Raw genomic sequence first — 17308 nt, 5'->3', positions numbered from 1 at the left:
CACACTTAGGTATCTAGGATGGCTCATTTTAGCTTGCTCAGTTTTAACTTAAAAGTCATTTACAAGGCAACATCTGCTTTGCCACAGATAAGTGAACACACAGTAAACAAAACTGCACACACCATCATATTTCCCTACCCTATAGAGCTGGGGGCCCAATTAGAAACCCTTTATGAATTTGAAAACCACCAACCAATATGCACACATCATATATACCCAAATATTCACATTTTTATTTTAATGCAGAACAGCTGCATTAAATATTAAATCACATTCTGCTACATCATTGTTAAACCCTTATAATAGAATCCCTTCATTGTACCTATGTAAGTAAGTAAGTAAATAAATAAGTAAGTAAATAAATAAATAACAACACCCCTACAGACAATCAGAAAATATATTTTGGAAACCCATGCTTTTTGGAGAAGTGAACTTTCTCCAACATGGAAAATAAATCAAAAAGTTTACTAGCCTATAAAAATACTGTATTAATTAGTCCAGCCTTCAACTCAGTACATGCCTGATACACAAAGATGTGAAAGTCCAAGAAAAAAAATCAGAAAAATATTTTTCCCCAAAGCCTTCTGGTACTAATTTTTTCTAATATTTTCTCCTTACTTCGGACACAAAATCCATTCGCATATTGCTACCCAGGTTTAATGTCCCAAATTGATTTCTTCAAAACTATGTAATAGATTTTCATATAAGATAATTCATTGTATGAGAACATTAAAAATTCTATACCCGGAAGACCACCTATAGAGAGCAGCTCCCAAATGCAAGGACAGGAATCTATTTATAGGGCTGTTTCCATCTGCTGACTTTTGATCCAGAAATTGGTGGTGGATCTGTTCCTTGCCTATGGTAGCGGGGCAGATATTGGCAGCAGCATCCATATAATTCCATCTGAAGTGCAGGGCTGGGCCAGCTTTTGATGACAAAGAGCCATATTTAACATCTTTGTGTGGCTGGAGGGCACAGTGGGTGGTTTGATGATGTCAAGTGGGTGGAAATAAGATTTTATGGCAGTTTGTGAGAGGAGTTTTGAAGTTCCTCTTTATTTCTTGAACTATATTAAGCCAATTCCAGGACTGACATCAGAGTTTCTGAGTGGCTCCCTCCTCAGAATGGCAGGAAACTATACCATTATTTTTCAACAACTTTGGTTACAAGTATCTTCTGGGCCTGCAAAAAGGAGGTTGTAGGCTGCATGTGGCCTTGGGGTCTCATACTGCTCACATACAGGTGAAACTCGAAAAATTAGAATATCGTGCAAATGTTCATTTATGTCAGTAAGGCAACTCAAAAGGTGAAACCAATATATGAGATAGACGCATTACATGCAAAGTGAGATATGTCAAGCCTTACTTTGGTATAATTGTGATGATTATGGCGTAAGCTTATGAAAACCCCAAATTCACAATCTCAGAAAATTAGAATATTGCATGACATCAATAACACAAGGATTGGAAATAGAACAATATCGGACCTCTGCAAAGTATAAGCATGCATATGTACTCAGTACTTGGTTTGGGCCCCTTGTGTAGCAATGACTGCCGCAATGCGGCGTGGCATGGATGCTATCAGCCTGTGGCACTGCTGAGGTGTTATGGAAGACCAGGATGCTTCAATAGCGGCCTTCAGCTCCGCTGCATTGTTCGGTCTCATGTCCCTCATCTTTCTCTTGGCAATGCCCCATAGATTCTCTATGGGGTTCAGGTCAGGCGAGTTTGCTGGCCAATCAAGCACAGTAATCCCATGGTCACTGAACCAGGTTTTGGTACTTTTGGCAGTGTGGGCAGGTGCCAAGTCCTGCTGGAAAATGAAGTCAGCATCCCCACAAAGCTCGTCTGTGGAAGGAAGCATGAAGTGCTCCAATATCTCCTGGTAGACGGCTGTGTTGACCATGGACTTAATGAAGCACAGTGGACCAACACCAGCAGATGACATGGCTCCCCAAATCAACACAGACTGTGGAAACTTCATTAGTTCATTAGCTGATTAGAGTGGGACACTTTGAGCCTAGAATATTGAACCTTTTCACACTATTCTAATTTTCTGAGATTGTGAATTTGGGGTTTTCATAAGCTGTACACCATAATCATCACAATTATACCAAAGTAAGGCTTGACATATCTCGCTTTGCATGTAATGCGTCTATCTCATATATTGGTTTCACCTTTTGAGTTGCCTTACTGACATAAATGAACATTTGCACGATATTCTAATTTTTCAAGTTTCACCTGTATGTTATAACAATGTTTAAAAATAAGTAGGGTAAGTATTATTTACCGTGGTTCCTACACTGCTCAATTGCCAAAGTCTTCTGGTACCCAGTAAGCAACTAGGAACCACATGCAGACATGTCAGTAGACTGAGGGAAAGGATGAAACACTCCTCTTTCTTCTATGGCCAGACTGGAGGGAGGGAACTGCAGGTTTTCTACTAATACAGATGTCCCAGTGGCCATGACTATGGGAAGTCCACTGCAAACTGAACATTTCTTACTCTCCGTCATTACCATAATTCTGCCTCCATTAATTCTGCTTCAGCAAAAAAAACCCTCCTAATTTGCAAATCATCTAGAAAAGTGTGTCAACTCTAAGAATTGGGGATGGGTTATTGCTCACTCTGGTACTGGATTTTGGTTTTTAGTAACTTAAATGATGTTCTTGATGTTTATTCCTGTTGATACATGTTCATTTTATTTATTTACTGAATTTTTACATTACCTGACTCCCAGTGAGAGTGGCTGTTCACAGATTTAAAAAAACCACAGAATAAAATAAAAACAAAGGACAAAAGATGGCATAAACTAGACAATAACCAAAGCAAACCCAGCTACCCAGAATGTTTAAAGATTTTTATTTATACAATTATGTTTTTAATCTGATTTACAGATGTCAGATATGTCTGCTACTCAGACGCTAGCCATTTAAGCTGCCTGTAAGACCAGTAAATAAATAAATTCCATTAAAGAAACCAAAACAGTGGCTTTCACTCCATGGGCAACTTGCTTTTAAATGGTCATTTTCAACAGGATCACTTGAGAGCAAGTAGTTTCCAGAAAGACGAAACAGTTGTGAGAGTAGAGAACTGAGTAAATGTAAGTCTTGTTCCCACAGCTCCAATCCCCGAGTTTTACATGAAGCAACCCAAAGGTAGGTTTGGTCAAAAAAAGACACACATCCCCCCCCCTCCCCGGTTTATTTACAAGGCAAGAACTAGCATGCATATCCTCAGCTGTCTATCTTTTACATCACCTGACTCCCAGTGAGAGCGGCTACTTCGATGTCCTGGAAGAGCTCTTCCATTCTACAGATGCGTCACTGACAAGAGGCAGTCTTAACCTACCACAGCCAAACAAGCCTATTTGGGGTCTGCTTCACATAAAACACTAAGCCATAGATAAGAATTGTTGGAGCAAATCTTACAAGTACTTATTCTCTTCCCTTTGCAGATGTTTCCTCTTTCTGCAAACCAAACTAGCAGAGCTGAAAATTACCCTTTAAGGCAAATTTCCAGGGGCAACATAAACCTTAGATTTCTTTTCCAGATGTAATAATGTAATAGAGAGCCAGTTTGGTCTAGTGGTTAAGGCTCCAGGCTAGAGACCGGGAGTTGTAGTCCTGTCTTAGGCCTGAAAGCCGGCTGGGTGACTTTGAGCCAGTCCCTCTCTCTTAGCCCATGACATCAGGCTCAGGCGACAAGCTGGTCAGTCAATTCCTGTCCCAACCAACAGATCAACATTTGGTTGACTGGAAAAAAAAAAGTGGACCTGCACTTGGAGGAAAAATAATAGGAAGGGGGGGGAAATGTAATAATGTAATACAGCCAATTCTGTGCTGTGATTTCTGACTCCAGTTGTTTGCCACAACAATGAGACAGAGGGGAAATGGACATTCAAAGGACTTGAGACATCTGCAGTCAGTGGATCTTGCACTGCCGTAGCTGCTTTACCTGCGGGAAAAAAAATCTACTATATCCTGTATGTCTCCCAGAGTGAAAGTAATATTCTACTCAACTTTTGGGATGTTCGCTTCCTGAAATATGCTCAGGTGCACATTAAGTAACAACACTGCATTTGGTTTGCATTATAAACAGGCATTCATATATCAGAATTGTTCTCAAGGAAGAGCTAGTTATCCAATACTCCTAAGCTAGAACAGAATGCAACCATTATTCCAATAATTAAACTATAATTAAAATAAAAAGAAGGCATACATGGCCAATCAACCCTAATTTAATCATACATTCTTCTCAACAAAGAATTGCAACATGGAATGAAGCAAGGAGATAAGTTGGAAGAAGCTTGTTGGTAAGATCTACACAAGGGAAATACAGTTTTAGAGTTGGTCTAGCCTGAACTTTTTTTTTCTCCTCCAAAAACAACAATCCTGCCTATAAATGGACTGAAAGTCTGCAGCAGGTATAATCCATAGCTTTGATCAGTATTTGATGTCTTTCGCATGGATGGATGGATTTTTTTTTGTTATTGATATGAACACCTTAAAAATACTTACCAGGTAACTATGTCTTGAAACTTCTGTAGACGCTTACTCCTTCCACGGAAGATGTACCAGCTTTTGTATGAAGCCTGAAAATATGAAAAAACAAAACACAATAACACTAAAACTATTCAGCTAAAGACTTCTCTGGTGTTAAATTCAGGAACAAATTTAGCAGTGATATCAGTAATCTTCAGGTCAACAGTTCCAGACCTACATGCAGACCTATATAGTAAAATTCCCACAACTGGTTGGTAGGTACTGAGCATATTCAGTGAAGTACAGTAATCTTAATTTTGTACTGCAACAGACAAGAAATTATTAACCTTCAAGAGATTTACATCAGATAATATTTTGCCTATTCTGTTTAGTTTCAAAATCCTGAAGATAATATGACCCTGCTCCATATTCTACTCCTAAGAGTTTATGTATTTGACTACTGTCATAATCACTCCTTTTCTGCTACCTCTTTTTGTCACAGACAGAAGGACTACTTCCTCATTAGAGAAGGAAGGTGGAATAGATTCACACAAGTTCACTGAACTTGAATGCTTCTCAGGAAGGAAAGTGAACTTATCTAAACAATATCATTCATTGTCACTGTAGCTGTCTCCTATTCCAATTTTTCATGAAAGCTATTTTCAGAATGATAATTGTGTAATCCAACCACACCTAAAAGCACAGATTTAAGACAACTGATCCACACAGTACGATACATAATTTCACAAGTCCTACTTCTTCCTCTACTATAGGCTTTGCCAATCGACCATGATAAATGCATAAAAACATTAACCAAGAGTCAAGGAAAAAGTAAAGAAAAGAAAACTGGATCCTTAAGGAAAAAAACAACAGTATAAACTTACCTTAAATTTATAGTAGAGGATGCCAGGGAATTGCTATATGAATGGGAAACCTGTATCTTCTGCCATGTTGCCTCTACTGCCAGTACGATACATTTAAGGCAGCCGCTTAATAAAATACTTAAAGCATGCACTGCCCAATGCCTAAGCTTAAGAGCTGGGTGAGGCTACTAACCACATTCTGAAAGCTGCTGATCTACAATACCCGTCATTCCTAGGAATCATGGTAAGAGGTCCTGGGGTTTGTAATTCATCAGTTCCTAGAATGCCAACCTTGCCTAAAAGTGACACATGCTAGAACAGCCCAACTCTCTGCCTGCAGTAATGACCATCTTAGTTCTGTGGTTCTCAAACTGGGCAACTCCCAGATATATAGACTTCAACTCCCACAATTCTCCAGCTAACATGGCCATTGGTAAAAATTCTGGAAGTTCACACATCTGGAATTGGTTCAGTTTGGGAAATATTAAATCTATTCAAACACTCATCAGAAAAAGTGACAAGCTGGCTGCCCCCAAGAGCTCTCCAAAACAAATCATGATAGAGAAAATACATTCAACACATTGGCATGTTAATATGATTGCTGCATTTGCTAATCCTCCATGAATCTAATTAACTGTGTTTTTTTAAAGGACGTTTAAATATGTTTTCTCACTTAAAGGACAACATAATGGAAATCTATTCTCCCCAAAAGTTCTGATACATTACTTTGTAATGCAGCATTTCATTGCAGAATCTCCCAGTTTTAGAGTTGTAAGACTCAATTCTCAGTGTCATTTCTACAAGGGACAGGTAACAGGCAGCACTCCAGATCCTACTTAACTGCAACTTAACTGCAACTTTTACCAGCCCCCACCAGCATGGCCAGTGCAGTTGGTTGGAGTTTACCAATTTCTGGAGGGACTGGTATTCCCCACCCTGTGCTACAAGAACCAAGTGGTTGCCATTTGTTGGTAACTGAATCCCACACTATTCCAGCAATGTTTGAATGACTGGAACACATGGGTATTATCCAAGTCAGCAATGGCTGGGGTAGTGATACACTCTATGAATAATAGCCATGCAACTGCGTTACTCAGCTAAAGTTGTTAGCAATCCATCCAGATGAAAAGTAGCAACCATGTCAAGTGGAAAGATCAATTAGACCCTGTTTTTACCAGTTAAGTCTGACACTGTTAAGTCTGTTGTTGTGGACTTTATTATGACATAAGCTTTCAGGAATTTGTGACCATTTTGCCAGCTGCATGGGATATTATCCTGAGAAAAGAACTTACATGCACTAGGGATATGCAAAACAGTTCACAGATCACTGGTTGTTTCTATCAGAATGTGAATGTGGTAAGATTCTAGACTGGCACCAGGATGAGCTCCGTCTACCCCAAAATCTGTTTCTTTAGAGTGTCCCCACCTGGTGGAATTCCACCCACCTACTGTTCAAGGGACTGCTTGAACAGTGGGTGACTCCGCAGGACAAAGCACCTAATCGTGTGTCCCCACAACTCCTGGGAGAGGACATTTAGGGCCAAGGCAGTTTCTGCCCTTGAGTTGTTCTTTCCATGATGAACCTTTTAAGTGCAAAGATACTCCAGAAAAAGCAGGGCTCCATGACCAGGCAACCTGACTTCACAGTGGAGTTATGCAGCAACTGAAGCCTTTGAGTTCCAAACAAGCATTTGGGCTCATCGGCCACTTTGACCCAAGGCTGAAGGGGATAATCATCCATGCTAACAATATCCCTCCAATGGAGACCTCCTGATTGCAAAACTGGCCCAGGTAGAAGAGAGGAGATTAGGCCAGAGGTAGGAGAAGGATCTTGAGGCACTGAGCAAATAAATATTCCCTCCCAGCAACATTTAGGGTCCAAATTCCAGCATGGAATTCTCTGACAGCCCAAGCACACCAACTCAATCTGGGGCAGCAGAGTTGCTGCACTGCCAGGAAAAAGAGAGGTCCTGTTTGCTGGTTCAGCCAACAGTGCAGAATACCATGTCCTGCATTACTTGAGTGAAGTTAAGGAAGGTAAGAGGGGCAAACCCATTCTAGACCCATCTAAGTTGCACTGGGATTCATCTATCAGGAATCCCCCATGGCTCCCCAACCTTCCTCAACCAACTGCCATGACTTACCTACTTTCACACATAGCCAAGGATGTTGTTCAGCCCCAATCTCTGACCCAGAGAGTTAATTTTAAAGTAATCCCTTAATGGACAGGCTGGGATTTATTTTCTATCAAGATATCCTTTTGCCTTGGAGGAGGTAATTAATTTGAAAGGATTGTTGTGCTTGAGAGATCAAAAATACAGAGCCAGCCTACTAGTAATCTCTCCTCACATTCCCTTCAATTAGCATACCTCCAGGGCAAAGGAGATTTATACTGGGTATAGTTAATTCAAGAAAGGCAGAGGAGGAGGAGGCAAATTGCTTTCCATTTTTCTTTGTTGTAGTACTAAGCATGAGATACTTATTTACCTAGTACCTATGTTGACCTATTTAGCTTCCTGCTTCTGGGTGAAAAGAATGGAGCAAGAAGCTTACACTGTTTCCCATGACAGAAAACACATTAAATGGTTTCAAGTTTTTGTTTCTATGAAACAAAACCAGCTTGAGTTTTGGTCTGTTAAACCACAGGCAATCTGAGCTGGCATGACAGAACTTTCAGCATGCCATGTTTTGTTTTCAGCTTTGACCTTTTTGAATGCAGCACTGATGTACACCAGAGAAGTCTATGGGGAGGTGGTAACCATGAGGTCAGCAGGATACAGAATGCAAAGAGTAGTAGTTATCTGTTGAATAGCTAATTACGAAATAGCTGCTGGCTACTAAATGACAAACATTCTTACAACTGACAGCCTAATCCTTTTGAGAACATTATCTGTGTTTGCTGAAGTTTTTAACAGCTGAACTTTGGGTAGAACTTTCACTGTCTGGCACTAAGCTCTTAGAATAACAAATTCAGCTTGGATTCACCCTGTACTCATAGCTAATTACTACTAGGAGCAGTATTAAAAGTATTTATTTACGGTATTTCTATATTGCCTTTCCGTTTGTTCAAAATTATTTGCTTAACAATTAAAGCACAAAGATAAATGTTCACATACAGGTTGCCCTCATTTAGCAACCACAACTGAGACTGGCAACTTGGTCGTTAACCAAGGTGGTCACTAAGTGAAATCACAACTGTGCTTATTATGATCTTACTTCAGTTTTCCTTTGCTTTACAGACCTGCAAAGGTCATAAATCCGAGGACTGGTTGTAAAGTTATTTTTTCATCACTGTTGTAACTGCAAACAGTCGCTAAATGAGGCAGTCACTAAACAAGGAATACCAGTAATATTAAAATAGCCATTACACTGATTCTTGATATAAGTTACTAATTAAGGGACAAAGAACAAATGCAGAGTATGGCAAACATTAGGATGGTATTGCAAGTGTGTGTTAACAATGAATGCATATATCTGCAAAAAAAGAATACCACCATGACCCCCCAATTAATTTCACTTTACATCCTCATTAAGAAGTTGAGTTTTTGCGAACCATATCTAAATCATCTAAAAAATCATGAAGTTCTATTGCTGAAATACCTGGAGAGAAAGTTTCCTAGAAACACTTTTAGTGTGTTGAAGAAAAAGCAATACAAACATCCAGGACCCAGCAAATTTAATTATCTCTGATGGTACTCATTATCAATAGATTCTTTACTCACATTCTTTACTCCCCCAAATTCTCTGTACACGGAAAGTGGGGAGGGAAGTGGAAATCATGACCACTTCACTTCACAATCACTTGAATAATGAGTGTTCTCAAAGTACGGTAAATGAGTGCATGTTTGGTTAATACTTACCCATTCAGAAGCTGAGATAAATTATCATCTTTACAGGACCAAGAAATGAATATAAAACACAATTACAGATACATTTATCTATCAGGAAAAAAAATCTAACATTCATATTGTGTAATATTATTATATTATTATTATGTGGGACTAGAGCTCAGTCTCCAGTTTCTAGCCTGATGCCATAACCACTACACCAAACTGGCTCTTGATACCCTTACTAAGACCAATTAAAAACTCCTGCAGAAATCTTCATCAGGCAGAATGTTACAAATAATAGGAAATGAGAAAAAGTCACTAACATTCAATAGTGAGATCAGATGTTTCAGACACAAGGCCAGCAATTTAACATCAGTCTGAAGATGGAAATTGTAGACTGAACGCATTAGACTTGTACGTTGCTTAGAGTCTGGGGTGGGGTCCATAGATTTTGAAAATAAATAGTTGATCATAAGTGATATTGATGTCATGGAAAATAACAATGGCTTGTTATTAATCACAAAGGGGACTGGGGGGTCAATGATGCCATTTTGGTAGACCCTAGTAAATGTATTGCTTTACTATGGATATTGGACTAAAATTAATGTGAAAAAGAAGACTACATGCTTCCCATGCTCCAGTTACTTCTGACGTCAGCAATCAGAAGATGCATGTGTCCTTTCATTGCACTGTGGCAAACAGGAGGTAAAGGGAGGTATCTTATGTATAACAGGGGCTGGATAGGTGGTGGCAAAAGCAGGATTAATGATACATTATAATTTGTAGGGAATTTGTAGGAAAAAACAAAAATGCTATAAATATATTTTTCAAAACCTAAATAGATATTTTGTGAATAAAATGAATACTCTGCAAGTGCCTACTTTCAGCTCTTTAGAAGCGCCAAGGAAAGTAACTCTCAAATAGCCGAAAACATTATGTGCAGTCCTGCTGTACTTTCAAACTGTAAACCAGCTCAATTATTTTTTTGGCACGTAAGTGTAAGCATCTGTCCTCTACCTCACATACTGAGTCAGCATCAAGCTTTTATAGGTGTGCTAAAAATGCTTCATCAGTAGAATGCAGCCTTGGCCAATTCAACCAGAAAACAAAGAGACAGCAAAATGAGAAAGAGCTTTCAAAATTAATCCTGCTTTCTCTGAAAATCAAAGACAATGCCTGAGGCAACCCAATTAAAAGAACGTTAAGATCTGCAGTTTTTTACACTGATCATCTATCGAATAAACCAAAATCACCAAGGTAGAATTTCTCGTAAATTAAAAAAAAAGTTACACAACCAGTACTTCTTCAGTGGCTACTAGTAATACTTCTGTGGCCCTCTGAGTGAGGAGTGGTAAAAATCCAATCTGTTTTTCTTTCCTTTTTTGTGACATTACATTGATTTTAAGGGGCAAATGTGTTCCATAAGCCTTGTACAAACCAAGGCTACCTGTGATGCCTCCCCCTCTTAGTAAAACAAACAAACCCATGTCCACAAATTAAGCCCATTTGGGTCCTTGTCTCATCTACTTTTGGAAAGTTGTGCTTGGATCAAAAGAATTTACTCAGTCCCACACTATGTACATTACAGAAGTATCTCTATACATAAAGATGCTTAAATCTTTCTCACTGATTGGCTGGACTCAGAACTATAGCGAACAGTTCCAAGCCACAATAATGCTCATCTTGGTTTGTTAAGCAAACTACAATGTGCTAGATTCAGACATCATACCAAGCCCTAAGCTTATGTTTTAGTGTAAATGTATGAACTGAGTCACAGAGTTATCAGAACAGGTGTGGTTCTGCATAATAAAGAGAAACATCAAGAAATTCACAGCTGACTTTCAGCTGAGTCTGGATTCCCAGGTGATGGCAGTATTAAATGAGTTTCTATAATTATGCTATTACACTAGTTGTGAGCATTCCCAAATTGGTCAAGCCTGGCAAATTTTTTCTATTAGATCACAACCTAATTTATGTAATTCATACTATCTGAGGCTACCTTTGAAGACTAAGTAGAAGTTTCAACTGGTAAAATTTGGCAGCTACCTGTAATCTGTTAACCAGTGCAAGATATTCAGAGTGTTATACCCCAGCCAATGTTGGGAGACCTACTTTGTTGCCAGCTCTTTTTCAGACACATGTATAGAGTTGGTTTGAAGCTCTAAAATGCCAAATGACAGAAAGCCTATTGAGTAAGGTTTACCCAACTCAATCATGAACTTGTTCAGTCCTTCAGGAGAGGTCTTCTTAAAGATGCCTTCATTTTCAGTGTCCAAAGTATTTTCTCCTAGATTGTTCCCAAGGAATCAGGCCCCCAGGGCAGGATATACATCATAAAAATACACTGACCTTTAAGTCCACATCTTGGAAGAGTTGATACTACAGATTGATGTCCATGCATGCCTGCGATCACTAAGTTCTGTGCACTTTTCCCCTCAGATTGCAAACCTTTGTATTAAATCAAATGCCTTTCTAAATTATCCTTAATTGATTTTTGAGTGACAACATGGGTACTGCAGGAAGTGATTCCTTAGATGTTCAAAAGCCTATGTGGAATGTTGCTTGCATATCCCTTGGATATCAGATGACATCTGAGACTGGTTGAAACTAACCTTTATTGATCAATAGTGTGCACTGGGTTTATGCTTCTCAACTTGGCTTCCATCAATCCACTGTTAGATAAGAGCTAGGAATGGAGAAGGACGGAAACATCTGAGGAGTTTTTGTGTTAGCTACAAATCTCATGTAATCATGTGGAAAAAAATCACGCAAAAGCTAAGGATGGATTCTCATATATATGTGATGGAATGGAATTATGAAGGCCGAGCTCAGGGAGACAAACATTTTCTTAGCGCGCCAGAACCGCGTGGGAAGATCAAGAGGATGAGACTGGCACCTCCCTGAGGAATTCACACTGTTGTGGCTGGAGGACTTTGGGAACTGGGGTTTTAGTCTGGGAAGATTCTTGCTAGAGGTTATAGCTAATAAACATAGCTGAACTGAATTAGCATTGTCTCTTGGAGTTCCTTGGGCTAGGCCTGACAATATATAATTTTGTATTGGATGTAGAAAGCATCACAATTTCATTCTGTATAAGTATAATGTGAAACAAACAAAATACATTGGAACACCAGTATGGATGGCAAATTGAGATGGATTTGAAGTAAGCTAGCTATTCTTTTTTTCTCTCTCGTGCATTCTTAGCTTCCACTTAACTGAAAAGATATTGGGTAGAAGAAAATTAGTGTACTCAGGAAAAAAAATGCTACTTTAAGTATCAGGATAACCTGGAATTCTTAAGGATACTGAATACTCTGCATTCTCACCTTTCATTATGGCAATGGGAACTCTTCTACTGCAAATAGTATCTCTAATAGTAGGGATTTTTGCATACCAAACAGTTTGTTAAGGAAGCACTTAAGATATAAAGCTGCTGCTGTAAACATAGAACAAAAGATTCAACGATTGATTCCCAGGGGGCCAGTTGTACATTTTGCAGGCAAAACAAAAGTCATTATAAAAATATATGTTTCAAAGCCTGACAGCTACAATGAGGTTGAATATGTTCTATAAATATTGATCAAATACAAAGAGGAAAAATGACAAACTCACTTGACTAGATTACAGATATAGTATCTCAATATCCAAATCTATATTTGAAAGTTGGGGTATGCAAAACATTTGGTGTGGAACCATTTCAAGTGTGAAACATCAAGAAACATCCCATTTTGCATGTAAAACTGCCTTTCTGAGTGCAAAATGAGCTGTTGCAAGCATTTTGGAAACATTCTGAACTCAAAATGGAGTTGTTCTGGGCTTGCAACACTCTTGTTTCCAACTTGAACCCCTGCCCCAAACACTCAAAACTGCAATTTTTTCCCTTGAAATAGCAGTTTTGTGCTCAAAACAAGATGCTTCTCAGAGTTTCATGCTTGAACACAGTTTTGCACACTCACATAGGAAGATCTTGCAGGTTCTATCCCATGCTTTCAACCAAGACAATTATTTTACATCTGTAACATCAATGACCTTAATGAACCTGACATCTTATGCTGTGTGCAAATAAAAATAAACAACTTTTAATTGAAAGAGAAATTTGTAAAAAAAAGGGTTCCACTGTGGCTTTCAAGACTGGAAAAGGTTACCTACCAATGTAGTAAGTAATCATCTCAAATACTGTTGAAAGGTTTCAGGCAAGCAAGAAATTTCATTGAGTAACAACTATACACCCCAGTCAGTTTGTTACAAGCTTTGACTACATTCAGTTAGTGCTTCCTTCCTTCTACTAGGTTGAGTCATAACCTCAAGTTTAGTTTCTTTTTAGAAAAAGGGAAACAAATTACACGAGGAGGCCAGGGCTGCAATCCTAGGAAGAAGTTTCTTTCTACAGTAATTCAAATACATATATTTTTTAAAAAAAATCTATTTGGTATTACAGTATTTCCCCTATATTAGGGAAAGATTAATCACTTACAGAGATGACAACTGTAGCCCCAAACATCCGGAGACTACTACTTTGGGAATGGTTACAGTAAGACACCAAAATTAGAGAATATATTTCTAAGATGAAGTTTTGTCAGGTCACGAGCATGTCTGTCAGCAGGCCTTCACCCCCAAATTCTGCATGACTCTGATTATAAATTTGACCTATGGGAGATGAAGCTTTTAATTAATGCAAGTTATACAAGCTTTGTGCTGAACTGTCCACTCAACCCCACAAAAGATGTTATCTTAATGTAAGAGGTTCAGCATAACTTGCCAAGCAAGGACACGTTTTTAACATAAATTATTAATACATCTTTTTGATAATGTAAGACATGAAAAGTTACATAATCCTCACTGGTAAGAATATATGGGTTCACATACTACACTAAACCTTAACATGATTTGCTTTGTCTTAATGTGATATCTAATTGTGGTTTGTAAGCCAGGATTAGAAAACAGGATCTAGCACAATGTCTTGAACCCAGTTATATTACAAGAATGACTGACTGGTTTATCAACCATTAATTCTGAAGCTAAATTGTTTCTTACTAGAGTATTATGTATGTGGAAATGGTACTTATTTTTCAGACAGGTATTACTGAAAATAGAAAATGCATTGTACTATTAAGCTCTTATGTTACATGTACTGTGTGTGAAACAAGCACCACAAATCTCTCTGGGTTAGTCAGAAGTAAAGTTTATTGGAAGCGTTTGCAAAGGCTGGTGGGCTTCATTGCAAATAAGAAGCCACACCCACATACACACTCCGGCCTAATTATATACATTCCCGATCGCAAGTCCCTCCCCTTTTCCCCATTGGCTAAGGTACTCAGGGTGTACAGTCTTTCCGGCCGCTCTAGGATTTCTTCCTGGTCCCTCCCACCTCATCCATTGCAAGTCTATGGTAATTTGCTCAAGGTTTCAGCTAATGGCATTATACTGATAAAGACTGCCCCAGGTTAAATTAGTTTTTATTTACATTGTCCCACACAAGGAGACAACTTCCTCTCCATCTGCCACTATTTGATAACCATAACACTTAACACTACTTCCTTATCTCTCACACAGCTGCACTTTTAGCATGCTCAAGCTACTATTTCTTTGTCAATAATAACATATTTTATCCATCTCTCACAACTGTTTTTAGTAAACTATCTGGATACTAGCTCACTTTTTGATCATATTACTGTATTACTAACTCTTTATAAGTAGTAGCAGAGGATTTTATTTGTACAAGTATTTAAAATAGTTAGGAAGCTCATTTACAATAAAAAGGGGAAATAACTGTAAACTATCCAAATATCTAGGCAAAGTCCTATTTTTCTACATGTATCCTGACAACATGCTACAGCTGGCAAAATCCTGTTGATTTGGTAAAACTCTTGGAGTCCCTTTTGGTATTGTTAAAGATGAGAGAAGAACCCTGCTTGAGCTTCAGAACAATACTGCTCCAGAAAGGAAGTTCTCTAAGCATTGGGCCTTCAAACTGTAATCATTCAGTTGTCTTATTTAGGCCTCCCAAAGAACCATTTGGGATTCTGACATATAAAGAAAACAATGGGCTCACCTGGCCAGAATAACAGTTCAGGTTTCAAAAATTAGTGCTAAAAGGCGGAATCACTGAAACTATAATTTCATAGCTAGGGCTGTAGGAATTCTATACTTCAAAATAAGTACAAAAATCTGCTTCAAATTTTTTGACCAAGTAAATTTTTTGATACAAATTCAGCAAGCGTGCGCAGATTCCAGCTTTGCATAAATTATTCTGATTTTACTATATTAACAGAGAGAAGCCAAATGTCACACAAGGCACTGAAATCCTATCACAGGCTTACCCTCTCGGGCAAAATTTTGAAGAAAAGATAGCACAATGTTCCCTCACTGAGAGAGAACCCAAAAAGCTATTATTGGTTGCATATTCTTACCCAAATGTGGCTGTCTAAATAAAAAGAGAAAGGCTTTTTTTAGAAACAAGGATGGGCAGAATCTACAATCATAAGATGCAGCACCAGTCATCAACACTGCATCTTCAGATGATCAGACGTTTCCGCTGATGGACACATCTATTAAAAAGCACATACTCCCTACAGCAAAATGGAACCTCTGTCTTCAGCACACACCTGAGTATTCACTCCTTGTGATAAACAGCTTTGTACTCTTTCTCCAGAAAAGCAACTCTCTGGACAATACAGTGGTCCTTGGGTTACAATGGCAATCAGGACCTGGACTGTCGTCGCTAAGCACTGCAGTAGTAAAGTGCGATGTCATGTGACTGCATCGCTTAGCAATGGCAATCCAAGCAGTCCCGGTTGCATAGGTCATTAAGCAGGAAGCGGTAGGAATCCCACATAGGGAACATGAGGGTGCCATGGGGGGGTGCCACAGGGGGAGGATGCTGGGGGAGGTCCTGGGAGGCCTAACGCAGGTTGCGTGTGAGGTGGGGGAGGGCTTGGAAGGCCCGGTGTAGGCCGTACACAAATCAAGGGAGGCCTAGGAGAACTGGCAGAGGCTGAGTGCAGGCAGAGAGGCTGCTGCAGGTGGGAGAAAAAGTGGGAGTGACTTACCAGAGCATTTTATGACCTACTCTGCCAGCTTCCCCATTCACTTTGTTTCTGGGAAGCTAGCAGGAAAAGTCACAAATGGTAATCACATGATTGTGGCTCCCTGCGATGCCGTAATCGTGAGCCAGGCACCCAAGTACCTGGATTGCGATCACATGACCGCGGGAGTGCTGCAGTGGCCAGAATTTCAGGGATTGGTCATACATCCATTTTTTCAGCATTGCTGTAATTCTGAACAGTCGCTGAATGAATGGATGTAAGCCAAGGGCTACCTGTACAGTAGTGGGATACAGAATGCTAACTTAGATGAGTTTGTTCTTTTGAATCAACAAGACAATTTTCAATACTATGGTCCCAATTTTTGAAAGTTGCTTTTCCCCAAGCCTCCAAGCTAAATATGATCTCGTATGACTATATTTATCAGCGACTGCGTTATACAGAAAATGAAATTATAAACCTGCATTAACAAAACACAGCTGTGCATTTAGAACATGCTGTGCCTAAACAAACCATTTTATGGCTTGCACTGGCCTGGTTCTCTCATCATGCTAAATAATGGAAGAATTCATGCTACACACTGAAAGTATAAATTACCCAATTTCATTTTAAGCTACCTTAGTGTATATTTCTATCCTGCTCTTTCTGCAAGCAACTCAAACTAATTTACACAGCTAGGATGATGTTGCGGTTAAGATACTGTTGGGGTTAAAGAAACTTAGCTTCTATATCCCACTATACAAGGTGTACCAAAAGTCAGCCATCAAAGGCCAGTCACAGTATATTTTATTCATTCATTCATTCATTCATTCATTCATTCATTCATTCATTCATTCATTCATTCTTCCCAGAAAAAATTGTTACTGTACTTAGGAATGTTCAAAGCTCACACACCAAACAAGTAAGGAAGTGTTTAGAAGAAAATAGCAACCAATTCAAACTTTTAATATAATCTATATTAAATAGAAATATTATATAATTTATATAATAAATTGTTTATGACATCTGATTCCATATCTATTACAGTACAATCAAGCTTTGCTGTCATAATTCCAAATAAAATAACCTTCAATATTTCTATCTGT

The 17308-nt window shown here is 38.8% G+C and overlaps 1 protein-coding gene across 3 annotated transcripts in view; it reads right to left on the bottom strand.

Annotated features, from left to right (window-relative positions):
* Positions 1–17308, bottom strand: part of CYRIB (CYFIP related Rac1 interactor B) — a 71443-nt gene that overhangs the window by 27191 nt on the left and 26944 nt on the right. For 2 of the 3 annotated variants that reach the window (XM_007425366.4, XM_088148963.1), the window contains exon 2: positions 4524–4597. The exons of the other annotated variant lie outside the window; for it this stretch is intronic. The gene's annotated coding sequence lies outside the window, so the exon portion shown is untranslated. The remainder of the gene's footprint in view (positions 1–4523; positions 4598–17308) is intronic. 3 annotated transcript variants of the gene reach the window in all.

The sequence above is a fragment of the Python bivittatus genome, unplaced genomic scaffold (genome assembly GCF_059951505.1).
Source record: "Python bivittatus isolate LINGU-HERP-01145 unplaced genomic scaffold, Pbiv_v1 ctg000590_np1212, whole genome shotgun sequence".
Taxonomy (NCBI): Eukaryota; Metazoa; Chordata; class Lepidosauria; order Squamata; family Pythonidae; genus Python; species Python bivittatus.
Note: the sequence above shows the minus strand (reverse complement) of the source record. Positions and strands in the feature narration are given on the sequence as shown.